Raw genomic sequence first — 26,543 nt, 5'->3', positions numbered from 1 at the left:
ATTATTTGTGATTTGCTAACTTGTACAATGTTTCAATAACATAAATTTGTATATTTATATAAATATATCAATTGGCTGAATGGAAGTTTGGAAATTTGAATTTATTTTGAAGTCTTCGGAATTTAAAAAAAATCTCACTACGGGTGAGTGAATATACCTTATACCTTCTTGTCGTGATGAGACACAGATTGCATTCTGGAAGATATTGTTAACTGCACATACTCAAAATGCATAGATCTATAACTGCAATATCTTAATTGTTATTGGCTAAATAGGCATAATGGAAGTTTGGAAATTTGAATTTAGTTTGAAGTCTTTTAAATTTAAAAAAAGTCTCTCTGTCAATAGGGTAAGTGAACATACCTTATACCTTCTTGTCCTGATGACACACAGATTGCATGCTGGAAAATATTGCTAACTGCACATACTCAATATGCATAGATATATAACTGCAATATCTTAATTGTTATTGGCTAAGTATATTCATTCCAAGTCCAGCCTTTTTGAGACAAAAAGAGACCTAAATGAGGATAGTAAAATACACAAAGACAACTAGCTGAATATATTTAATCGTGCAATTGCGAAATGTGTTTTTTAAAAGTTTAATTTACATTTTTATTTTAGGTTACTGAGAAATAAAATGACAGCTGGAAAATATTTGTGGAAAGTATGAAGCAATTTTGTGGACCCAGTAACCAGATTGTGCAATACAGGGACTATATTGCAAAGTTTCAAGGTAATTTATATTATATGCAAGTCAGCATAATTGGTGCATGTTTCACTGCAAGTTGTTATAAGCACCTGTAATATCTTTTCCTTCTGCAGGTGATATTGTGGTAAGCATTACAGCTGTCAAGGTGTTTTGCACAATACTTGGTGCATTATCGTGAAAGTATATCTACAAATACCTCTGTTGGTTTTCCAAAAACATGATTTGGGGGCAGGATATAGATCCTAGTAAAATGTACAGGTGCAAGGGGTTTAAAGAAGGTAGGTAGGCAAAGAAGTAGTAGAGAGAGGGGTTCAAGTTTACAAAAAAGTTCAAGCGGAAAACACCAACTGATCCATCGATCTGTCCCATACATTTGGACATGACTAGCTAGCCACCTTGGCTTAGTCTAGCTCTTTGTTCCTCTTCTGACTCTAGGAACATACATGGTTTCCTCATTTGTTTTCATTATCAGCAACATCTCCATGAGGCTGAGTTCACCAATTGACCTGATTAACTTTTACACCATTGTAGTAAAACTAGTCCTTCTTAAGATCTGGAATTAACTCTAATTAGCTGGATTCTGAGCTTTGGACACTGCAACACATCCTGAAGGGGAAGAGGTACCTGGACACTGTGTTCCAGGAGGCAATCACACCCCTTAGACTAACTAACCTAAATTCGGCCAGTGGTCAGGGACAGGAGTGTCTGCTAGTGAGGTAAGTCGAGGGATCCAGGAGGTAGGGTTGCAGGAGCCTCGGCCTTTATCCCTTTCCAACAGGTTTGAGATTCTTGCTCCCTGTTTGGACGGGAATGGAGACTGCAGGGAGGATGAGCAAACTGACCACAGCACCGTGATACAGCGAGCCATTCAAATTGGGGGGGGGGGGGGGGGGGGGGGGGGGAAGAGAGAGAGAGAGACAAAAGAAATGTAGTCAGAATCGGGGATAGAGTGGTTAGGAGCATTGACACTGTTCTCTGTGACCAGGATCGAGAATCCCGAAGGTCGTGTTGTCTGCCTGATGGTTTCAGGATATCTCATCTGGGCTGCAGAGGAACTTGGAGTGAGAGGGTAAAGATCCAGTTGTCATGGTCCACATTGGTATCAATGATGTAGGTAGAACAAGGTCAGAGGTTTTGCTAAGCGGGTATGAACAGCTAGGCGCTAAATTAAAAAGCAGGAACAATGAGGTAATAATCTTTGGATTACTACCTGAGCCACAAGCTAATTGGCACAGGATCAATAAGATTAAGGGGGTAAATGCTCAAAGATTGGTGTGGGAGAAATGGGTTTGAATCCATGGGACATTGGCACCAGTACTCGGGGCACCAGTACTCGGGAAGAGGGGACCTGTTCCGAAGGGATGGCCTTCATCTGAATCATGCTGGGACCAGAGTCCGAGCAAATCGCATAACTACGGCTGTAGATAGGGTTGGGAAAGGTTCAGTTGTACAGGAAACTAGAAAACCAAATTTAAAGAAGAGGCAAGAGTGCAGGTCAGCACTGTGGTGGATGTTACCAGAAAATAAAAGTGAGGGAGAGATCAGGTGAATGTCTTTATTCACCAAGGAATTATAGAAGAGTAGGGAAATATAACATTAAAACAAATTGAAAGGCTTTGTATCTAAATGTAAGAAGCATTCATAACAAACTTAATGAGCTAACTGTGCAAATAGAAACAAAAAGGTTGTGACTTGGTGGGGATTACTAAAACGTGGCTACAGGGAGACTAGGTCTGGGAATTGAAGATCCAAGGGGACACAGTATTTCAGAAATAAAGGGTGAAAGGCAAAGGAGGTGGCGCAGCCCTGCTGGTGAAGAAAGGGATCAGTGCTGTAATGAGAAATAACATAATCATTGGAGATCAAGATGTTGAATCAGTCTGGGTAGAAATAAGAAATAACAAAGGGAAGACGTCCTTGGTAGGAGTAATCTATAGGTCCCCAAAAAGTAATTATACAGTAAGGCAGTGTACAAATCAGGAACTACTGGGGGAGGGTTACTGCAAGCAAGATACGGCAATAATAATGGGTGATTTTAATATGCACATAGAATGAAGGAATCAAATTGGCAAGGGTAGCCGGAGGCAGCGTTCATTGAATGCATTGGAGATTGTTTCCTGGAACAGTATGGTGGGGAACCAATCAGGAAGGAGGCTACTCTCGATTTGCTATTCTGTAATGAGGAGGGTTTAATTAATTACCTCATAGTTAAGGATCCACTGGGGATTAGTGACCACAGTATGGTAGAATTCAAGATTCAGTTTGGGGGCGAGAAAGCGGAGTCCCACACTAGTGTTCTGGAATTAAACAAAGGAAATTACATAGGCTTGAGGACAGCTTTGGCCCATATAAACTGGGCACAAAGACTAAAAGATAGGACAGCAGATGAGTAGTGGCAGTTGTTTAAGGTGATACTCAATTCCTCACAGCTAAAATATAACCTAGTGAGGAAGAAAATAGGAAGAGGAGTAAAAAAACATCGATGGCTAAACGAGGAAGTCAAGGACATTACAAAGACAGAAACTAAGTTATATCATATTGCAAAGGCCAGTGGCAGGCTGGGAGATTGGGAAACTTTCAAACATAAACAAAGGGATTCTAAAAAGGTAATAAAAAGAGCCAAGGTAAATTATGGAAACAAAATTGCACAGAATATCAAAAGGATAGCGAAAGCTTCTCTAGGTACATAAAAGGGAAGAGAATCGCTAAGGTGAATGTTGGCACCTTGGAAGATGAAACCGGTGAGGTAATAGTGTGGAACGCAAAAATGGCAAAGATGCTAAGTCAATACTTGGCCTCAGTTTTCTCGGTGTAGGACACTAGTACCATTCCTATAGGAACGGGCAATTCAGAGTTAATTGAAAGGGTGGAACTTGGAAAAATCAGCATCAATAGTAAAACAGTACTCAAGATACTCTTGGAACTGAGGGCAGACAAGTCCCCAGATCCTAATGGCCTACACCCTAAGGTGTTAAAGGAAGTGGCAGCACAGATAGTGGATCCATTGGTTATAATATCCAAAATTCTTTGGACACGGGAAAGATTCCAGTGGATTGGAAAAATGCAAACGTAATACCCTTATTCAAAAAGGGAGGGAGGCAGCATGTGGGAAATTACAGACCAGTTAGTTTAACATCTGTTGTTGGAAAATTGTTAGAATCAATCATCAAGGATGTAATATTAGGACATTTGGAAAGCCAAAGCGCTATCCATCAGAGTCAAAGGCAAAGTATTGTTTTATGAAGGGCAAATCATATTTGACTAATTTGCTTGAGTTCTTCGAAGATGAAACAAGCAAAGTGGATAATGGGGATCCTGTAGATGTAGTATATCTGGACTTCCGGAAGGAATTTGATAAGATGCCACACAGAAGGTTAATTCACAAGGTGAGATCACATGGGATTAGGGCTAATTTATTAGCTTGGATAGAAGACTGGCTGATGGACAGGAGACAGAAAGTCAGGATAAATGGGTCTTTTTCTGGATGGCAAGATGTAACTAGTGGGGTGCCACAGGGTTCGGTCCTTGGAGCCCCAGCTATTTACAATCTATATTAACAACTTGGATCCAGGGATAGAAGGTTCCACAGCCAAATTCACAGATGACACAAAAATAAGCGGGACAGTAAGTTACAATGAGGAAATAGGAACCTTACAGATGGATATAGATAGGTTAGGAGAGTGGGACAAAATGTGGCAGATGGAGTTTAATGTGGATAAGTGTGAGGCCATGCATTTGGTTGAAAAAAAGGAAAGGCAACTTATTATCTAAATGGGGAGAGACTTCGGGGTGCTCCGATTCAGAGGGATCCGGGTGTCCTCGTACATGAGTCACAGAAAACGAACATGTAGATGCAGCAGATAATAATAATGAAAGCAAATGGAATGTTGTAATTTATACCAAAAGGAATTGAGTATAAAGATAAGGAAGTGTTGTTGCAACTATACAAGTCATTTGTAAAACTGCACCTTGAGTATTGTGCACAATTTTGGTCGCCTTATTTGAGAAAAGATGGAGTGGTATTGGAGGAAGTTAATTGGAGGTCCACTAGTTCATTGGAGGTCCAGAGATATGGGGTTTGTCACATAAGGAGAGATTGAACAGTTTAGGCCTGTAGTCTCTCGAGTTTAGAAGAATGAGGGGAGATCAAATTGAGGTATTCAAGATGTTAAAAGGTATGGATAAAGTAGACATGGAGTAGATGCTTCCTCTTGTGGGGCATTCTAAAACGAGAGGTCGTAATCTTAGAATAAGAGGTTGTGAATGTAAACCAGATTTGAGGAGAAACTACTCCCAAACGGTTGTGAATCTGTGGAATTCGCTACCCCAAAGTGCGGTGGACGCAGAGACAGTGAGTACATTTAAGGAGGAGTTAGACAGATCTTTAATTGGTAATGGGTTGAAGGGTTACGGAGAACGGGCAGGACAGTGGAGTTGAGGCCAGGATGAGATCAGCCATGATCACATGGAAGATGTTTAGGCTCGGGAGGCTAAATTGCCTACTCCTGCTCCTGGGTCATGTGTTCTAGGCAGGAGATGCTCTGGCTGATTTTGCAATCCAGCTCTTGGTCTGTAGGCCACAGATGAGGAACAGATCAGCAATGATACAATGGTGGAGCAGACTCAATAGGCCAAATGGCTTAATTCTGTTCCTATATCTTATGAACTTAGGAACTCAAAGTTCTTATCACCGGGCTTTATTAATGTACTGAACTTGAATTATTTTGGTCACTGTTATCTCAAATGTTGAGAAATTGTGCGGGGTGGGGGGGGGGGGGGGGGGGGGGGGGGGCTTAAGATTCCTGGGGCATAAGAACCAGTTCCATGGCAGAACCTGTTTAAGGTGAACCGCTTGCACGTCAGCAGAGCTGGGACCAATTTCTTCACATGCAGGTACTCCTGTGGGGACGGGTTTAACTGGTTGGCGGGGTGGGCACCAAGATGAATTAGACAGGAGAAACAAGGTGCACAGAGGTGTGGGAGAGGTAGGTACAGCAGCACTCATGTCAAGAATAGGAGAAAACCAGAGGTAGTCTGGAATGAATTTGGAGTGATTATCTGTAAATACGCCGAGTGTAGTAAATTAGGTTGGTGAGTAAGAAAAAAAAAGGAAGCAAATTGACCAAAGAAACTTATCGTACTGGAGAGGTATAATGTACAGAAGGTCTGTTTGGTTAAAATATGACAGTAGTGAGTGTGCATTAGATCACAAAACAAATTTGAAGGTAAACTTCAAAAGGCTTCAGAAACTGCAGCAGAGTGATAATGGAGAACTTCAATTTACTAATATAGACAAGGAGAGTATGCATGTAAAAGACAAAAAGGGTGAGGAATTCCTGAAATAAAAACAGGAAATCTGGCAGCATCTGTAGGGAGAGAAACAGAGTTAATGTTTTAGGCCATGGCCTTGCATCAGAATTTGGGTAATTCCTAAAGCATGCATACGAAAACATTCTTGATTTCTAGCCAAACAAGGAAGGAGCAGTGTTACATCTCGTTCTTGGGAATGAAATGGAGCATGTTTCAGTGGGAGTTCACCAGGGGACAGTTGATTGTAATATCATCCATATTAAAATAGTTATGAACAAGGACAAGGTACAACTGAACATAAAAATAGTTAACTGGAGGAGGGATCGTTTCCATGAGTTGAAAAGTGATCTGTCCCAAGTGAGTTGGAATCAAATATTGGTAGGCAAAACAATAATTGAAAGGCCTTCAAAGAGGAGGTGGTTTGGATACAGATTTGGTACATTCCTATGAGGGAGAACAAAATGGCATTTATTGTTAGAGCTCCCTAGATACTTCCAACAATAGAGATTAAAATGAGACAAAAAAGGCGATTAACGATAATTGTTATGTTCATAATACAACAGGGAACCAAACTGAATATGGAAAGTACAGAGGAGATTTTAAACAAGGAGAAAGGGGAGCAAGGAAAAGCAAAGACTAGATTAGCATCAAAATAAAAAAGAATCCAAAAGTATTTTATAAACAAATAAATAGTAAAAGGATGACCAAAGGAAGGATGAGACCGAAAAGGAGGCCATTGTGTTTTTTTAATTTGTTCATGGGATTTTGCCAGCAATGTCAGCATTTATTGCCCATCACTAATTGTTCTTCAGAAGGTGTTAGTGAATCATTTCCTTTAACCGCTACAGTCCATGTTGTGCAGGTACACCCACAGTGCTGTTATGGGAGGGCATTTCCGGAGCTTGACCCAGAAACAGTGAAAGAATGTTGTTAGCCTCCTGAGTAAGGATAGTTTGTGACTTGGAGGGAGCTTGCAGGTAGTGTTATTCCCATGTTACTGCTTGTCGTGCAAGATGCTGTTGAAGGAACCTTGGGGAATTGCTACAGCGCACCTCATGGGTGGTACACACTGCTGCCAGTGGTGGATAGGTTGCGAGTGAAGAAGGCTGCTTTCTCCTGGATGGTGTCAGGTTTGTGATTGAATAGAATAACTCTAATGGAAAATATTTTAAAATTCAGGGGGCTGTACAGTGGTGCAGTGGTTAGCACTGCTGCCTCACGGTGCCGAGGATCCAGGTTCGATTCAAGCCCCAGGTCACTCCACTCCACACTTGCACATTCCCATGGCTGTGTGGGTCTCACCCCAACAACCCAAAGGTGTGCAGGGTAGGTGGATTTGCCATGCTACAAATTGCCCCTTAATTGGAAAAATTAAAATATATATTTTAAAATGATTTGGTTTTTAAAATGTTAAAAGGCAAGGTTTGGAATTGTCTTATATCCAATATATCTGATGTTTCCTGTAGACGTTTTCTGATTCGTTCAGTGTCACTATATTGCAAATATCATTCCTTATCAATAACAATTTTACGAGTGACACAATCACATTGTGCTAGAAACAGTTCTAATCAGTCATTGTAACATTTCTGTGAGAATTCAATGGCATTGCAAAAACAAACTAAGCTACCATGAGAATTCCTCTAAGTTCTATCCACTATTTAAGTTAACCAGGTCCATTATAAAATTGTATAATATTCAATTATAATTTCTAAATTAATGAATTACACATTCAAATGAAAAATCTTGAGAATACAGCAGAAAATGGTGGAATCAAGCTGGTTGGAGAACACCTGCAGGGAGAGGAAGGTTGGGTTAACATTTCAATCCAATGAAGTTTACAGATGAGCAGCTTATATGGAAGGGAAAAGGATGGGAAGTAAAGAAATGAACCGTGTGTAATAAGGTGGAGAACAGGAGATGATAAAAGTTTAATGGTGTGACAAAAGCAGGCAGTACTGAGAGAAGTAAAAGATGTATCTAAGAAATTGGAAATGGCAGTGGCTGCTGAGGTGGAAGGTGAAGTTAAGGTAAACCTGAAGAGAGGAGAGAGAGTTTGGGCAAAATTGCACGAAGAGGGACTTTTACCAATCTAGAGGTGAATGCTCAGTTGAGGAAAAATGACCCCACTGCATAGTCTATGTGTACGCCATTCTCCATCCATCATTTTTCTACTCTTTCCCCTATACCAATCTCCCTGCCACCTCCAACCTCAGTTCCAGACCTGGCATATCATCCACTGCAGCTACCTGTCCTCTTAAATTCTAAATCTACCTGCAGTTTTCCCAACCTTCCAACTCATGGACACACTTTGTGTAATTAAGTATAACTGTGGCAAATTCCAAGCACGCTATATTTTTACATGTTAATCATTGTTGCTACCATGGCATCACAGATTGAGTAAGAAAGAAAAAAGACCTCTATTATTTTGAGTCTCAACATGTCTATCAAATATTTCATAGTACTTCATATGCATTGAATTACTTCAAAATTCACATCTGTTATACAAGCAAATAATAATGGCACAGCTGCCATTTTGGTTTTGAGTTGAAAGGAGCTCGACTTGAGCATTGAAATTTATTCATAAAGGGGGAAACTCATTGAATGACTTGCAACGCCATCTAGTGCATAATGAACTTTGGATCAAGTTCAGTACAGTGCCATCTAGTGGATAATAAAATCGTATTGACAGATTTTTATTTACTTGACCTGTAATTCCGGCCATTTTAGCATGCAAAACAGGTGGAAAAACTTGATAGTTTAGCGTGTTAACATAGTTCAACAACGTAAGACATAGTTATATTTGTCTGCAAGGCTATTTGTCAGTGCTACGAAAGCCTCAAAATGGATATTTGAGGTGCACTCTCCTTGTCTAGTTCGAAGGTGTTAGAAGCACCCAAATACAAATTGGCAAAATGAATCCTAGTTGACTGTCCAGAAGATCACGGCATGTAGACCGATATCCTGGTCTCCTCAAAGCAATAGTTTACATAATAGTGTAGATGATTAATTACTAATCCTCTTGGAATTTAATTTGGAAATAGTTAGACATGTTTTGCTATTAAGACAATGCCCATCTTTCCCATCAAGCTAATCAACCATCAAGAAAGTAACAATGCCTGACTACACTAGCTTGAGACCAAGGGTGGCAATTGGCATAGTAAATAAGTCATCAAAGGGTAGATTGTGGGGCATCTATTGTTACTGACATTTCAGGATGTGTCACCGAGAGTAAGAAAATTGCAGATGTTCAACAGAGTTCAGATCTTGGATGTGCTGGTGTCTTGGTGAGGTAAATGCCAAACCTTTTTGTATTCAATTAACCTATTATGTAAAAGAAAATCTAAATGTTCCCATTTAATCCAGTTTTAAGATTCCATGAGATGTAGAGTAAGGTAAAAAATTATGATGTCAGACTTATTTCCAAGTTTATCGTGAAATGCCCATTCTGTTTTTATACCCATACCTTTTTTGATTAAAAATACTGAAGATTGTACCTCTGGAAACATTGTATAAAGGACATAGAAAGGCAATGTGAGATAGGATATAATTTATTACCCTTCTTCCTTAATGAATTTCATCTTGGTACTATATATGGTTTTCAGAAAGTCTAGTGATCAATAATCTGTCTTTTTTATTCCCATCCCATTAGGGGCCTCACGGTAGCATGGTGGTTAGCATCAATGCTTCACAGCTCCAGGGTCCCAGGTTCGATTCCCGGCTGGGTCACTGTCTGTATGGAGTCTGCACGTCCTCCCCGTGTGTGAGTGGGTTTCCTCCGGGTGCTCCGGTTTCCTCCCACAGTCCAAGATGTGCGGGTTAGGTGGATTGGCCATGCTAAATTGCCCGTAGTGTAAGGTTAATGGGGGGGATTGTTGGGTTACGGGTATACGGGTTTAAGTAGGGTGATCATTGCTCGGCACAACATCGAGGGCCGAAGGGCCTGTTCTGTGCTGTACTGTTCTATGTTCTAAAACAGCGTCTCAAGCTTGAGCACAGATTTAGAGATTGCTTAAATGTGACGGCAGTCACCCACAAATGCAATTTAAACAGTTGCTGGATAATACTTGCATGTGGGGAACTAGACCATTTATTCCTTCTCCCCAACCCAGGGAAATTGAAGTTTAAGTTGTGCCATATCCACTTTGGCTTGGATCAGTTCATACAGCATAAACTCTGGGGTTAAAGCTTCTACATCTGCAGTGCATATGGCTCAATGACCCATGCATTCATGTGAACCACTGCAGCATTATGGAAATCCCTCAACATTTTATTTTTATTTTGCTTTAGCCTTATTGTCTTTTTCTCCCGTAGTCCTGATGAATATTGGGGTAAGACTCTCTGGGTGCAGCAGCCCTCTGGTCCCTTGATCAAACAGCACTCTTGAGTAAGTAAGCTTAGATACAGTATTTATGAATGGGAATTCTTGTTTGATTTTCAGACCCAAATCTGAAGACTATAAACATTAGCCAGTGCAAATTTATAACCTTCCACTAAAAAAATAGGATGGATGATTTGGATTTTCACCCAATGTTGCTCTGTAGTGAGGCATATTTTAGAATTAGCCTGATGCCTTAATGGGAAATGTGTTGCCTGCTGATGTCACTTACAGAAAATTAAAGTTAATGAAATTGGTTAGGAGGCAGTGATGCAAATAATTCTACATAGTGTGGAGCAGTAATGAATAGTTTGTGCACAGCAACACAAATGCACATTATTTGTTGCCCTTTTGCATTTGCTGTCATTGCTGGTGTTTCAGAAGATGTGAATTGCTGATTGAGAAGTCTGAGCTTTGTGCTTAGTTTCTATTTATTCTTTCTTTCAGCAAAAATAAAGATCAACTGAGTAATGAAGGACTGGAGTAACTGCAGGCCTTGAAGAATGAGAATTGCTCAAACAGATAATGCTCCAGGACTAGTCTTCCCCAACAGAAGACTGTAGTCCTCCACGTGAAAGCTCAGAGGGGTGGCTGCTTTACCCACCTTTTCTTCTGATTGTAGGTATATTCAATAATTGTGCTTTTTTTAATGATTTATTTACTTTTAAACGGAGACATCTAGTTGCATTTAAGAACGGGAAATGGATCTCAGAGCCGAAAGTACAAGTTGCTTCTTACATTGTGGCTCATAAGGCATCATTCAGGCTTGCATTAATCAAGTCAAGTGATTAACCAAATAATTATTTCAGAAACACTTTTACAGCACAGAAACAGATTATTCGGCCCCAACAAGTCCATGCCAATATTTATGCTTCCTTTGCCGCCTCCTGTCGTTCTCCCGATAACCCCACGAATACAAACTTTTATTTCCATCTGCTTCATGTGTTCACGTAGTTTCCTCTTAGTGCATCCATGCTAGTTTCCTCAGCTATTACCTGTGGTAGCAAGTTCTGTATTCTAACCCGTCGGTAGGTAAAGATGTTTCTCCTGAATGCCCTATTCGATATATTTGTGCCAATCTTGTATTTATGGCCTTTAATTACTGTTCTTCCCCCATAGGTGGAAACATATTGTCTATATTTACCCCGCCAAACCGTTTATAATCTTCAAGACTTCTGTTAAGTCATCTTTCAGCTTTCTCTTCGAGAGAAATTTCCCCCAGCCTGTTTTCAATCTTTCCTGATAACTATATTAGTATCACTTCCTGCATCGTTCTTGTGAACCTTCATTTGCACCTGCTCCAGTGGTCTGTGTCCTTTTTAAAAATATGAAGAACAGGGCTATACACAATAATCCAAAGTGTGATCGAACCATAGTTCGATATGAATTTAACGTAACTTTCCTGATTTTCAATTCTGCCTCTCTAGAAATCAAGTGTCACATGTTTGTTTTAAACACATTCAAAGTGGACTTGTTTAAATTAGGAATACAGTATTTGTTCAGGGCAGGAGAGAGATTAATTTAAACAACCCCGATTTCTCCTCTCACCACTCATCTGTAAACAGAAAGGTGTTTTGATTTTGATTTCCCCCCCTTAATATGTGGTAGCACATTTTCCCCAGCCCCTCAGTTTTGGTGTAATCCAATTTCTACGAACAATTCCACCGCAAACTCAAGACGGAGAAATTAGGGGGTTAGTATACTGAAAACATGGAGGGGGTATCCCCTGGTACATTCATTCAATAAAATAGGGAAAAAGAAAAGAAAGAGGTATAGGACAAATACCACAGAGAAAAAAACAATTATTGTTTCACGTGAGTCCAGAATGCAGAATTAAAAGTTCACTGGTATTTTTTCACAGAGTTGGCAGGTTAAAAACTGATGCTAGATAATTGAAATTCACAGATAATTCACTTTTCCAGTTGGGATTACTTCCATGATGAGGTGGGCATGTAGAGATGAATTGGTCCTGCGGATACTGGTGCAGAAATTCCAGTGGAAACAGTGTAGATGAGGGCCTGTCATTCACCTGGTCCGAGCCCTGGTTCTGAGCTGTTACTTGCTAAATGGGAGGTGGTAGTCTGCTTTGCAGCTCCACAATATAGGGTAACCGGGTTCTCTCAGCTAGGGTGGAGGATCATTTGATATGACTCCCATTTCGCCACTTTGGTTTAGACAAAGGCTACATACTCCTTTGTCTGGATTCTTGAGATGGTTAATGATTCAACCATTAATAAATTCAAAAGAGGTTTTGGGATCCTTTGTCCTCGCAGACTGTATGCCTCCATTGGCCAGACCTTGTAGAAATATACATGGTCTTTGCACATAGATTTTGTCCCTACCGTCACTTAGGATCATGAGTGAATCTTCAGAGATAACAAGGTGACGGTTGTTCTGATGTTCCTTTTGTTTGAGAAATAGCCAGCAATGGCTTCATTCATTTTAAAGCCTTTGTCCAGTTTTTTAAAACATTTATGAATTAGCCATGATATTATATAATTCTTAAACAAATATAGGGTGGAATTTTCCAGCACCTCAGTGATGGATCTCACCATTGGAGATTCGATGGCTGTGCCAAAAGCCCATTGGGAGAGAGATGACATGGTCAAGGGTGAAGAAAGGGGCAATCTAGGATGGGCTAGGTACAGATTGGAATTAAAGGGGCAGGAGTTAAGTGGGGAAGACGATGGACGGTAGAGGGGATTGGAGGCGCAAGCTTCCGGTAAGGTTGGTAACATGGAACGTCTGGGGCAGCACGGTGGCGCAGTGGGTTAGCCCTGCTGCCTCACAGCGCCGAGGTCCCAGGTTCGATCCCGGCTCTGGGTCACTGTCTGTGTGGAGTTTGCACATTCTCCCCGTGTTTGCGTGGGTTTCGCCCCCACAACCCAAAGATGTGCAGGGTAGGTGGATTGGCCACGCTAAATTGCCCCTTAATTGGAAAAAATTAATTGGGTACTCTAAAATTTAAAAAAAAAACATGGAACGTCTGGGGACTGAATGGGCCAGTTAAAAGGTCGCGATGTTCGCGCACCTTAGGAACTTGAAAGCAGGGGTTGTCTTTTTACAGGAGACACACCTCCGTGGGTGAAGAGCCAGGTTAGGTTAAGGAAGGGATGGGTCGGGCAGGTTTTTCACTCGGGGTTCGATTTGAAATCGAGGGGTGTGACGATTTTAATGAGCAAAAAAAATGGGATTTGTGAGTGCGAAGGAGGTGAGGGACCCAGGTGGGAGATATGTGATTGTGAGTGGGGTATTGGAAGGGGCACCGGTAGTGTTGGTAAATATGTATGCCCCAAATTGGGATGATGTGGGTTTTATGAGGGGGTTGCTGGCAGCAATCCCAGATTTGGCCACATAATTGTCGATCATGGGAGGAGATTTTAACTGTGATCTGGAGCCGAGGGTGGATAGACCGAGCCCCAGGTCGATGGGTAGGGTACGAATGGCAAGGGAGCTGGGGGTTTATGGAGAGGATGGGAATGGTGGATCCATGGCACTTTCAGAACCCAGGGGGAAGGGAGTATTCCTTCTTTTCACACATCTATAAGGTGTATTCGAGGATTGATTACTTTGTAGTGAGTTGGGAGATTTTGGTTGGGGTGGAGGGGGCAGAGTATGCGGGGATAGTTATCTCGGACCATGCACCCCACTGGCTGGATATTCGGTTCAGTACTGGACAAGAGCAGAGACCGGGGTCGATGTTTGATTCGGGGTTGTTGGCGGATGGAGGTTTTTGTGATAAGGTGCGGTTGGCGATTAGGGATTATGTGGAGTTCAATCAGAATGGGGAGGAGTCGGCGGGCATTTTTTGGGAAGCACTGAAGGCAGTGGTCCGGGGAGAAATTCTCATTTACAGTTCGTGCAAATAAGGAAAGGAGGGCGGAACATGACCATCTAGTGAGCGAGATAGTGGAGGTGGACAGGGAATATTCGAGGATGCCCATCATGGAGGGATTGGCGAGGAGGAAAAAGTTGCAGGGGCAATTTGACAGGCTGATAACGGTGAGGGCGGTAGGGCAACTGTGTAGGGCAAGAGGGGTGCAATACAAGTATGGGGAGAAGGCAAGCCGCATGCTGGCGCACCAGCTGCGGAGGCAGGCTGCGTCCAGGGAAATACTGAAGATCCGGACTGGGGCTGGGGGATGTGGTGTCAGAGCCAGGGAAGATAAATGAGGCATTTCGAGAGTATTACCAGGGACTTTATGAGGCAGACCCAGGAGGAGAGGAGGGGGACATGGGGTGGTTTCTGGACGAGTTGGAATTTCCCCAGGTGGAGGAAACAAAGAGGTAGGTGTTGGAGGAGCCCCTGGGGCTGAGGTGCTGGATAGTATCAGGGGTATGAAGACGGGGAAGGCCCCTGGGCCGGATGGGTACCCGGCAGAATTTTATTAGGTATTTGCGGCGGCCTGGCACCACATCTGTTGGGGGCGTTTAATGAAGCACTGGAGAAGGGGGAGTTGCCGGAGACGATGAAGCAGGCAGTAATCAAACTAATCCCCCAAAAAAGGGAAGGGTCCGGTGGAATGGGGTCGTATAGACCCATATCACTATTGAACACGGATGTGAAAGTATTGGCTAAGTTGTTGGCGGGGAGGATGGAGGATTCTGTCCCGGGGTGGTTGCAGAAGATCAAATAGGCTTCTTGAAGGGCAGGCAGCTCGCGAGTAATAGCAGACGGCTGTTGAATGTGGTGATGAATCTGTCGAGAGCTCTGGCACCGGAAGTGGTGGTGTCCATGGACACGGAGAAAGCATTTGAGCGGGTGGAGTGGCGGTACTTGTGCAAAGTTTTTGGAAGGTTTGGGTTTGGGCCGAGATTTGTGGCATGGGTGCGGTTGCTGTATGTGGCGCCAAGAGCGAGGGTGAGGATGAATGATATGAACTCACAAAGCTTTGACTTACATAGGGGTACGAGGCAGGGGTGCCCGGTGTCGCCGCTGTTGTTTGCGCTGGCCATAGAGCCGTTGGCGATGGCTCTCAGGGGGTCAGCAGAGTGGCAGGGGATAATGATGGGACAGAGGGAACATCGGGTGTCACTCTATGCCAATGGCCACTTGCTGTATGTTTCGGATCCGTTGGAGAGTATGGGAAGGATTATGGGCCTGTTCGGGAGGTTTGGCGGGTTCTCAGGATACAAGCTGAATGAAGGGAAAAGTGAGGTATTCCCGGTGAATGAGCTATTTACAGTAGCGAGGGATAGGTTTAGGTACTTGGGGATTCATGTAGCAAGGGAATGGACGGGGCTCCAAAAGTGGAACTTAACGAAGCTTGTGGAGGAGGCCAGGGAGGATAAGAGGTGGGATACACTGCACTTAACGTTGGTGGGGTGGGTCCAAGTGGTGAAAATGAATATTCTGCTGAGGTTCTTGTTTATCTTTCAGGTTGTCTCGATCTTTATACGAAAGACCTTTTTTCGGAAAGTGGATGTGTTCTTTTAATTTCGTCTGAGGCTGCTGCTACATCATTAGCTATGATATATAAATCGAACATTTGTTTAAACATTTTCCAGACATTTCTTACATTGCCGGTCGTGTCCAGCTGAGGTGGGGTTCCAAGCCACATCCTCGAATAAGCATTGGACTTTCCAATGTCCAGTAGGAGATTTCCATGCCATTTTGTTCTTTCTGTATCTGCAGCTGAGTTGTCCTGTAGTAAGCGTCTGAAGCCAAACCTGGTACCATGTGTTGTTCCTCGTGTCTTAATAAAGCTCGTAGTCTCAAAGGTGGAGAAGATGCTTTATTGTGAATTCGTTCTCTCTTCAGAGCTTAACTTACGGCTACCTCAAATGCTGCCTGCTTGTGTGTCTGTGTCCTGCTACGAGTTCTGCCTTCCGTGAAGTGTGTCGTCACTTCCTGTCCCTGTGTATATATAGCTCTCCCGTGCTCCCTCTAGTGCTTGCTCAGTTGTATTGCATCTAGTCAGATCTACAATCACCACAGTGGACACAATCATCTCTGACTTTGTATGGGCGGGGAGGGTGGGGAGGACCCTGCTACAGAGGCAGCAGGGGGGTTGGCGTTGCCAAACTTGATTTATTATTATTGGGCGGCGAATGTGGACAAGGTGCAGCGGTGGTTGGAAGGAGAAGGGGTAGAGTGGGTTAGGATGGAGGAGGAATCTTGTAAGGGGTCTAGTTTGAGGGCTATGGTGACGGCAGCATTGCCAATGGCTCCGAGTAGGTATTCAGGGAGCCCAGTGGTGCAGTCCACGGTGAAGATATGGAATCAGCTGAGGAGGCATTTTAGGGTGGAAGGGATGTCGGTGCTAACGCCGCTGTGCGAGAATCATGGGTTCGAGCCGGGGGGGGGGGGGGGGGGGGGGGGGTAGTGTATACAGGAGGTGGAGAGAAGTGGGGCTGGTCAAGGTGAGGGATTTGTATTTGGAGGAAGGGTTCGCCAGTCTGGAGGAGCTAAGGGAGTGGGTAGAGCTGCCGAGGGGTAGTGAGTTCAGGTATCTACAGGTTAGGGACTTTGCCCGAAAGGTCTGGAAGGGGTTCTCTAGATTTCCTGGATACACCCTGCTGGAGCGACTGCTGCTTCCGGATGTGGAAGGGGAGGGAAGAATTGGGGATATATATAAGTGGCTGGGGGAGCAGGGAGGCGAGCGGGTGGTGAAGATCAAGGAGAAATGGGAAGCGGAGTTGGGAATGGAGGTCAATTGGGGAATATGGAGTGAGGCACTGCGAAGGGTAAATGGGACGTTCTCGTGTGCAAGGATGAGCCTGATACAGTTTAAGGTGGTGCACAGGGTGCATATGACTCGGGCGAGAATGAGTGGGTTCTTTGAGGGGGTAGCAAATGAGTGTGAGAGGTGTGGGCGGGGGCCAGCGAATCATGCGCACATGTTTTGGGGTTGTGAAAAATTGAGAAGGTTCTGGGTGGGACTGTTCGCGGTCTTAGTCAGAATATTGAAGGAGGGAGTGGACCCGGACCCTTTGGTGACGATATTTGGGGTTTCAGAGAAGCCAGAGCTCATGGAGAGGAGGAAGGAGATGTCTTGGCCTTCGCCTCTCTGATTGCACAGTGACAAATTTTGCTGGAGTGGCAGTTGGCATCGCCACCGGGGGTAGCAGCATCGTTGGGTGACCTGAACGACTTCCTGTGGTTAGAGAAGATAAAGTATGAGTTGAGGGGCTCAGCAAGGGTGTTTGAGAAAAGGTGGGGGATGTTTGTGACCGTGTTTGAGGAGCTGTTCGTCACAGGGGGTGGGGGGGGGGGTTGAGTGATGGGGAGGGAGGGGTGAAAAAGGAGAAAAATCTGTACAAGCTGTATAGCTGATTGTTGGAAAGAATGTTTCCAGGGTGTTTATATGCTGAAACCTACTTTGATACATGTTTGAATAAAATGAGTTTTTTTTTAAAAAGCCCATTGGGAGTGGATGATCTTGGCAGGCAGTCAGGGCCGTAAAGACCATCTTATAGAGTGAGGTCTTAGCTCCAGGACATATTATTATGTATCAAAAAAACACTTCTACCTCGCAAATGTCTATTTATTTGTAAAGACGTGGGTGGTTTTTTGTTTATTGGTTCATGTGATATCATGTCTCTGGCTAGACCAGCACTTATTGCGCATTCCCAATTGCTCTTGAGAAGGTAGTGGAGAGCTGCCTTCTTAAATGGCTGCAGTCAATATGGATTGGATTGGATTTGTTTATTGTCACGTGTACCGAGGTACAGTGAAAAGTATTTTTCTGCAAGCAGCTCAACAGATCATTCAGTATGGTGTAGGTACACCCACAGTGTTGTTAGGGAGCAGTGCCAGGATTTTGATCCAACAACAGTGAAGGAACGATGATATATTTCCAAGTCAGACTCATGAATGACTTGAAGGGCAACTTTAGGTGGTGGTGGTCCCATGCATCTGCCACCCTTGTCCTGCTAGATGATAGAGGTCATGGGTTTGAAATGTACTGTCTAAGGAGCCTTGTTGAGTTCCTGTAGTGCATCTTCTGGATGCCACTGTGCATCGATGGTGGAGGGAGTGAAGGTTAGTGCATGAGGTGCCATTCAAGTGGGCTGCTTTGTCCTGGATGGTGTCAAGCTTCTTGAGTGTTGTTGTAACAATACTCATCAAGACAATCGGAGGGTATGCCATTTACGCTCCTGACTTGTGCCTTGTAGATGGTGGATAAGCTTTGCGGAGTCAGGAGATGAGTTATCCGCCACAGCATTCCGAGCCACTGTCCTGCTCTTGTATCCACAGAATTTATATGGGAGTCCAGTTCAGTTTTTGGTCAGTGGTAACACCCAGGGGGTTTCATTAAATGTCAAGGGGCAATGGTTAGATGTTCTCTTGTAGGAGATGGTCATATTCTGGCACTTGGTTGGCACGAATGTTACTTGCAGCTTGTCAGCCCAAGTCTAAATATTGTCCAGGTCTTGATGCATTTGGACATGGACTTTGGCAGTATCCGAGGAGTCGCAAATGATGCTGAACATTGTGCAATCGTCAATGAACATCCGCGAGACTGACCTTATGACGGAAACAAGGCCATTGAACCAGCTGAAGATGGTCAGGCCTAGAACACTAGCCTGAGGAACTCCTGCAGCGATGTCCTGAAACTGGAGTGATTGACCTCCAACCACCACAACCATCTTCCCCTGTGCTTTGTATGACTCCAACCAGTGAAGCATTTTTCCCTTGATCCCCTTTGACTCTAATTTTGCTCGGCTCCATGATGCCACACTCGGTCACATGCTGTCTTCATATCAAGAGCAGTCATTCTCCCCTTACCTCTGCGGCAAACAGGTTGGTGAGAATGAGTGTTTTTCTCGCTAGTTGATTCCCTGACCAGCGACTACAGATGCAGTCTAGAATATACATCCTTTAGGACTCGGTCAGCTCTGTCTACACTGATTCTACTGAGCCACTCTTGTCCCCATCAGACTGCATTCTGTCCCCTTACCACCCTTTGTGCTTGCTACAGTATCTTCAGGAGCTCTGAGGAGGTGAAACAATTAAGATTTGTTCCAGTAAACAAATGTAAAGGCCGCTACACGGCATACAGAACATAAGTCCAGCCAAGTCTACCGATCATGCCGGTCCCAATCCTGGACGGCTTTTAAGTGCATGGTTCCCAAGGCCCTAGCTGCTAGACCTCCGGCCCTCAGCAGGCAAGCTCGCATTCCATGAAGCACATTGAGAGATCGATTGGGTTATCTCCATGGGTCTTATGAGGGTTATTACATCATCCCCCCCCCCTCCTCACCCCCACCCCCTCCCCCCGCCCCTCCCTCCCGAAGTCTGTAGGTCGCTCTGTTGTTGGAGGTGGAGACGGTCTCCTTCGCTGCTTTGCCTGCAACTGTGTTTGAAACGGTTGTGGGGCTGGGTCAGAGGGTGTGTAACATATCGGAGAGTGTCGCTTCCACGTCAATTGTCTGGGGGGGGGGTGGTCCTGTCGCCGGTCTTTCCATGGGCAATCTGGTACGAGCTCCCTGCCTTTGAGATGGTCCACGTGTTTGTGTTCCGTACGTTCTTTGGTTTTGACGAATTAAGAGACTGGTCCAGTCTTGTCCACTCGGCACCGTCCCCAAAATTGCCCCACCTTGAACCCTCTGACCCACTTCATGTGCCTTTTCTGGAGATCCTGGCGGAATACGGCTGATTTAGTACATGGGCTAAACAGTTGGCTTGTAATGCAGAACAAGGCCAGCAGTGCGGGTTCAATTCCCTTACCGGCCTCCCCGAACAGGCGCCGGAATGTGCTGACTAGGGGCTTTTCACAGTAACTTCATTGAAGCTTACTTGTGATAGCAAGCGATTATTATTATTAATTCTTCGATCCTCCACACCAAACCGGCACGATGCCGCTCCCGCGATTCACCAGAGAAAACGGGCCGGGTTTCCGACAGCATGGTTCCAACCACATTTCACCTGTCAGGGACGGCCAGGCTAGCCATCGGGAGCGGAGGGGAAATTATACTGCTATTAGACAGGAGCTGAGGAGCATAAAGTGGGAACAATTGTTCTTGGGGAAATGCACAACAATAATGTGGGGGTTGTTTAAGGAGCACTTGATGCGAGTGCTGGATATTTTTGTCCCACTGAGACGAGGAAAGAATGGTAAGGTGAGCTTCTCGTCAAGAGGAAGAAGGAAGCTGACGTAAGGTTGAGGAAGCGAGGATCTGACTCAGCTGTCGAGGGTTACAAGGTAGCCAGGAAGGAATTCAAAAATGGACTGAGGAGAGCTAGAAGGCGGGAAGGATTAGGGAAATCCCAAGGCATTCTAGAGTTTTGTGAGAAATAAGAGGATGATCAGAGTGAGAGTAGGACCGATCAGGGATGATGGATGGAACTTGTGCTGAGTCTGAGGAGATGGGGAAGGTCCTAAATGAATATTTTGCTTCAGTATTCATCGAGAGAGAGAGAGAGAGAGAGAGAGAGACCTTGTTGCTCATAAGACCAATGTGAACCAGGCTAATAGACTCGAAAAGGTTGATATTAAGAAGGAGGATGTGCTGCAAATTTTGAAAAGCATCAGGATAGATAAATCCCCTGGGTCTAATGGGATATACCCAGGTTTACTACGGGAAGCGAGGGAGGAGATTGCTGCGCCGTTGGAGATGATCTTTGCATCCTCACTCTCCATTGGATTATTACCGGATGATTGTAGGGAAGCGAATTTTGTTCCCTTGTTCAAGAAAGGGAATAGGGAAATCCCTGGGAATTGCAGACCCATCAGTCTTACGCCTGTGGTGAGCAAAATATTGGAAAGGGTTCTGAGAGATAGGAATTCTGATGATTTAGAAAAACATGGTTTGATTAAAGATAGTCAGCATGGCTTTGTGAGGGCAGGTCATGGCTCACAAGCCTCACTGAATTCTTTGAGGATGTGACGAGACACATTGATGAAGTCGGGCAGTGGATGTGGTGTACATGGATTTCAATAAGGCATTTGATAGATTCCCCATGGTAGTCTCATTCAGAAAGTTACGGGGCATGGGATACAGGGAAATTTGGCTGTCTGGATACCGAATTGGCTGGCTGAAAGAAGACAGCGAGTGGTAGTGGATGGAAAGTATTTCGCCTGGAGGTCGGTGACCAGTGGTGTCTCGCAAGGATCTGATCTGGGACCTCTGCTCTTTGTGGTTTTTATAAATGACTTGGATGAGGAAGTCGAAGAGTGGGTTAGTAAGTTTGCCGATGACACGAAGGTTGGGGGAGCTGTAGATAGTGTTGAGGGTTGTTGCAGGTTACAACAGGACATTGACAGGATGCAGAGCTGGACTGAGAAGTGGCAGATGGAGTTCAACCTTGATAAATGTGAACTGATTCATTTTGGGAGGTTGAATTTGAATGCTGAATACAGGGTTAAAGGCAGGATTCTTGGAAGTGTGGAGGAACAGAGAGATTTTGGGGTCCACCTACATAGATCCCTCAAAAGTTGCCACCCAGGTTGATAGGGTTGTATGAAGGAGTATGGTGTGTTGGCTTTCATTAACGGGGATTGATTCAAGAGCCGCAAGGTTTTGCTGCAGCTTTATAAAACCCTAGGTAGACCATACTTGGAATATTGTGTCCAGTTCTGATCGCCTCATTATAGGAAGGATGTGGATGCTTTGGAGAGGGCGCAGAGGAGATTTACCAGGATACTGCTTGGACTGGAGGGCATGTCTTATGAAGAAAGGTTGAGGGAGCTAGGGCTTTTCTCACTGGAGCGAAGAAGGCACAGAGGTGACTTGATAGAGGTGTACAAGGTGATGAGAGGCATAGATAGAGTGGATAGCCAGAGACCTTTCCCCAGGGTGGAAATGGCTGTCATGAGGGAACATAATTTGAAGGGAGATGTCAGAGGTAGGTTCTTTACACAGAGAGTGGTGGGTGTGTGGGATGCGCTGCCAGCAGAGGTGGTGGAGAAGAGTCATTAGAGACATTTAAGCGACTCTTAAACAGGCACATGGACAGTAAATTGAAGGGGTGTAGGTTAGGTTGATCTTGGATTAGGATAAATGGTCGGCACAACATCACGGGCTGAAGGGCCTGTACTGTGCTGTACTGTTCTATTCTCCATGTAGCTCATGTCCAATTTGAAGAAAGAATGACCCCCAGCCAACCTCGCATAAATGTCCTCAATGCGTGACATTGGACACCTGTCCAACCGGGAGGCCTTGTTCACTGTTATTTTCCAGTCAGCTGAGCTAGCCATCCACTTTCGACAGCAGGGCATGTGGAACTGGGCGGCCCTAAAATACTTTGGTTGGGCTTCTTGATCCAGAAAGCTTCAGCTATGGCTCCCTTTAGTTTCCCCAATCCATCTTGGAAAACTTCCGGGTATTATTCCAGGACTTCGTAAAACCCACCTATACATATTTTAAAGATCTGCTGCCAGTTGAGGCAGAGCCTCTGCAACCAGTCGTGGCCCAACAGACTGGGTTCATGGCCCTGAACCACTATCAGTAGCAGGTGAACTGATTGCTGCCTATAGGCAACCAGAATGGTCATTGTTCCAATGATGGACAATGGCTCTCTGATATGTGTTGCCAATTGTGCCTTCGTGTCCCTTTGGTCCAGGTGTTGGATCCCTGTACGTACTTTCTGGTACATTTGTTGTCCAATGACCAAGACAACAGCCCTTGTGTCTATTTCTATCTCGACTGGATGGTGATCTTAATGGGGGTTACTTTTGGTGCCGTCATGCAATTTGGTTGCATGCAATCATCCTCTTCGGGTTATGCTAAGTGTAAAGCCCTGGCTCTGGGTAGGCGTGTCCCCCAACCAGGACAACGCGCTCACTGGGCCCCACGGTTCCTGCAACTGCGACCACAGGTGCAGCATCGTTGTGAGTCGACCTCCAGGAGTTCAAGGGAGATGACTCACTGGGCTGCTGTGGCACTTGGCCAATGGGTCTGTCCAGAAGTTGCTCGGGCAGCGACTGGGTCCCATAGGCTCTGTGTTTGGGGGTAAGTTACCATAGCCCAATGCTATTTACCTCCATATCCACAGAGCCCTGGTGTCCCTGGCTTCCCTTCCCCACAACGGATAATTCTATAGCCATTTTTTTAGTCCAAAGAGGGTTCTGCCAACAATTACGTTGGGTCACTATGTTGTTCATGCCACACACAGGATGGTCCCACAACATCTCTGGAAGGGATGTCCCACAGTCGCAATGCTTAGCCACGTCAGGAATTCCGTGACCAGCTCCCCTGGGGTTTGCCCAACCATGTTGAACATGTACCAATGGTTTGGGGTGGTGATGGTCTTCCACAACTGCTACCAGCTCATTAAAGTTCTTTGAATCTGGGGCCATCGTGTAGATAAGGCTTTTGATCACAGTGAAAGTTGGGGCTCTGCAGGCAGCCAGGAGTATTACATTTGGCAGTCGTCTCTTGGAATTGCAATGGCCTGAAATAAATACCACATCTATTCAGCATACTGGGCTCAATCTTCTTTGTCTGCATCGAAAGCCTCAAGTCTTCCAAAAAGCGACAGTGTTAAACTTGCTCTGACCTTGCTCTTGTGCTGAGGAATTTGAATGCAGTCCGGACGTCCAGAATTACAACTCTAGATTTTCCTCATCGGCGGTATTAACCCCGAAGGTTCAACAACGAAGGTTTATTGGGGCAACCAAAAATAAAGGCCACAATGCGGCAAACAGCACAAATGTTCCAGTAGGCACACCCGATCCTGCCAGTCCCGGCCCTAGCCGGCTTTTAAGTACCTTTTAAGCCACTGGTGATTGTGCCTTTGGCTGTCCAGGGCGGGATTCTCCGTCGGCGGGATGCTCTGTTTTGCCGGCAGCCCTGGGGTTTCCCGGCGGAGTGGGGCTGCCCCACAATGGGAAAATGCATTGACTGGCCGGTGTAACGGAGAATGCCACCGGCTGGTTGAGGCAGAAATGTGGACGGGTGGGGCGGAGAATCCCGCCGCTTGTTCCTGAGCCCCAGCTGCTAGGCTTCTGCCCATCAGCAGGGAAGCTCATATTCCAGGAACCGTACGGGCAGATAAGTGAGTCATCCCTGTGGGTCTCGTTTGGTTTATTATACTTGCCCATTTCCAGATCCACAATAAACCCTAAAATTAGTAGAATTGTCAAAATCCTACACCATTTTTGACCTGGTGCCATGAGGCTTCATGGGGTCTGGAGTCCATGTTTAAGACCCCTAGGCTAAATCCTTCCCAACCCTTTGATGGGTCTATCCTGCCAGTGGGACAGGACATACCAGGGATGGTGATGGTCGTGTCTGGGCGGCATGGACAAGCTGGGCCGAAGGGCCTGTTTCCATGCTGTAAACTTCTATGATCATCTGTAAGATTAATATGTCAGGCTGTGGATTGTTATTATTATGATGCAAGGCATTTTTTCAGTGTTCTTCAGGGTCCCAAGGCATTACACAGGAACATTATTAACACCAAGCCATCAGGAGCTATTAGGGTAAATGACCAAACAGTGGGCTTTAAGGAATTTCTTAGTGGGAAAGAAAAGTAAAGAGGTTTAGAGAGGCAATTTCAGAGCTGAGAGCCTGGACAGCCAAAGGCACAGTCACCAGTGCCACGATTAAAATTGGAGCTGCTCAAGAGGCCAGAATTGGAGAAGCACAGATATCTCAGTGTTAAAGATTACAGAGGCAGGGGAAATAGAGGGATTGGCAGATTATTTTAATATCTAGGCATTGCTTAACTGAAAGCTATGAGAACACACAAGTCTTGGGGAATGGTACTTCATATGATTTAAAACATGGAATACAGAGGCTAATGAATATGGGAGGCCAACCAGGAGTGCATTTGAATGGTCAAAGCTGGAGCTTACAAAGTCATGGATGAGGGTTTCATAGTGGCTGAACTGAGGCGGAGGTCAGACGATGCAAACAGAGGGTCTCAGCAATGACAGATTTGTGACCAGGAGTTCATATCAGGGGAAAATACTGATGCCAAGATTGCAAACAGTCTCAGTCAGCCTCAGACAGTTGCCAGGAGACAGGGATGAAGTTGGTATTTTGGGAAATGATTTTATAGCAGAGTGCAAAGAAATATAATGGGCGCGATTCTCCCCCAAAATTTCTAATTTTGTGGCGGGTTTTTCAGGGAATTTCCCGTCTACTCTGCCGGCGAGTTCCCCACCGCTATTCAGTGACACTTAGTCACTTTTTTGTACCCTGGGGAGTTTCTCACCCATTTGGCCCCGTTGTTTGAGCACAACGTGGCAAGAGAGTCGCACCCAATGTCAAGACGTCTGACAGTTTAAAAAGAGGGGCCAGGAGAGGTGGTGGCAAGGTAGAGCTGGGTGTTGTCTCTGTACGATTGGATGATATCACCAAATATTGTGATGTAGATGATAAATAGGAGGGTGGTGAGGAAAGATAATCGGGCCCGCGAGAGATAATGGCGCAGTAGTAGGAATACAAACCATTGCAGTAATTCTGTGTGACACCTGGACAGATGAGAATGGGATCAGGCAAGTGCATCACCAACCAACCAGAAGGGATTTTGAACATACGATCATGGAATTTACAGTGCAGAAGGAGGTCATTCAGCACATCGAGTCTGCACTGGCCCTTAGGAAGAGCATCGTACTAAAACCCACACCTCCACCCTATCCCCATCAGCCAGTAACCCCACCTAATCTTTTGGACACTTATGGGGCACGTTAGCATGCCCAATCAACCTAACCTGCACATCTTTGGACTGTGGGAGGAAACTAGAGCACCCGGAGGAAACCCATGCAGACACGGAGAGAAGTGCAAACTCCACACAGGCAGTCACCCGAGACTGGAATTGAATCTGCGTCCCTGGAGCTGTGAGGCAGCAGTGCTAACCACTGTGCCACCCTAGTTGACCCTTCGAGCCTGTGCTGCCATTTGATAAGACCATGGCTGATCTGATTGTAACTTCTACTTTCCTGTGTACACCCTTTGATCCCCTTGTCAGCCAAGAATGATCTAACTCAGCCTTTGAAACATTCAGTGACCCTGCCTCCACTGCTCTCTGGGAAAGAGAACTCCACAGACTAATGACCCTCTGAGAGAAAAAAGTTTTCCTCACCTTTGTCTTAAATGGGAGATTTGTTATATTTAAATTGTGTCCCCCAGTTTGAGTCTTTTCCATAAGGGAAAATTTCCTTTCAGCATCCACCTTGTCAAGTCCCCTGAGGATCTTATATGATTCAACAAGCTCACCTCTGATTCTTCTAAACTCCAATGGATACAAGCTAA

The 26,543-nt window shown here is 44.9% G+C and overlaps 1 protein-coding gene across 11 annotated transcripts in view; it reads left to right on the top strand.

The window, feature by feature from the left end:
* The window catches only part of LOC119969045 (zinc finger and BTB domain-containing protein 20-like), a 430,652-nt gene that overhangs the window by 357,575 nt on the left and 46,534 nt on the right, over positions 1-26,543 (top strand). For 7 of the 11 annotated variants that reach the window (XR_005461285.1, XM_038802209.1, XM_038802210.1 and 4 more), the window contains 2 exons: positions 625-736; positions 10,845-11,015. The gene's annotated coding sequence lies outside the window, so the exon portion shown is untranslated. Of the gene's footprint in view, positions 1-624; positions 737-10,844; positions 11,020-15,777; positions 15,966-26,543 lie in introns of those variants that run through there. The other 4 variants (XM_038802214.1, XM_038802208.1, XR_005461286.1 and 1 more) reach the window with 3 other exon arrangements.

The sequence above is a fragment of the Scyliorhinus canicula genome, chromosome 7 (assembly GCF_902713615.1).
Source record: "Scyliorhinus canicula chromosome 7, sScyCan1.1, whole genome shotgun sequence".
Taxonomy (NCBI): Eukaryota; Metazoa; Chordata; class Chondrichthyes; order Carcharhiniformes; family Scyliorhinidae; genus Scyliorhinus; species Scyliorhinus canicula.
The sequence above is the reverse complement of the archived record's forward strand: the minus strand, read 5'-3'. Positions and strand labels throughout refer to the sequence as shown.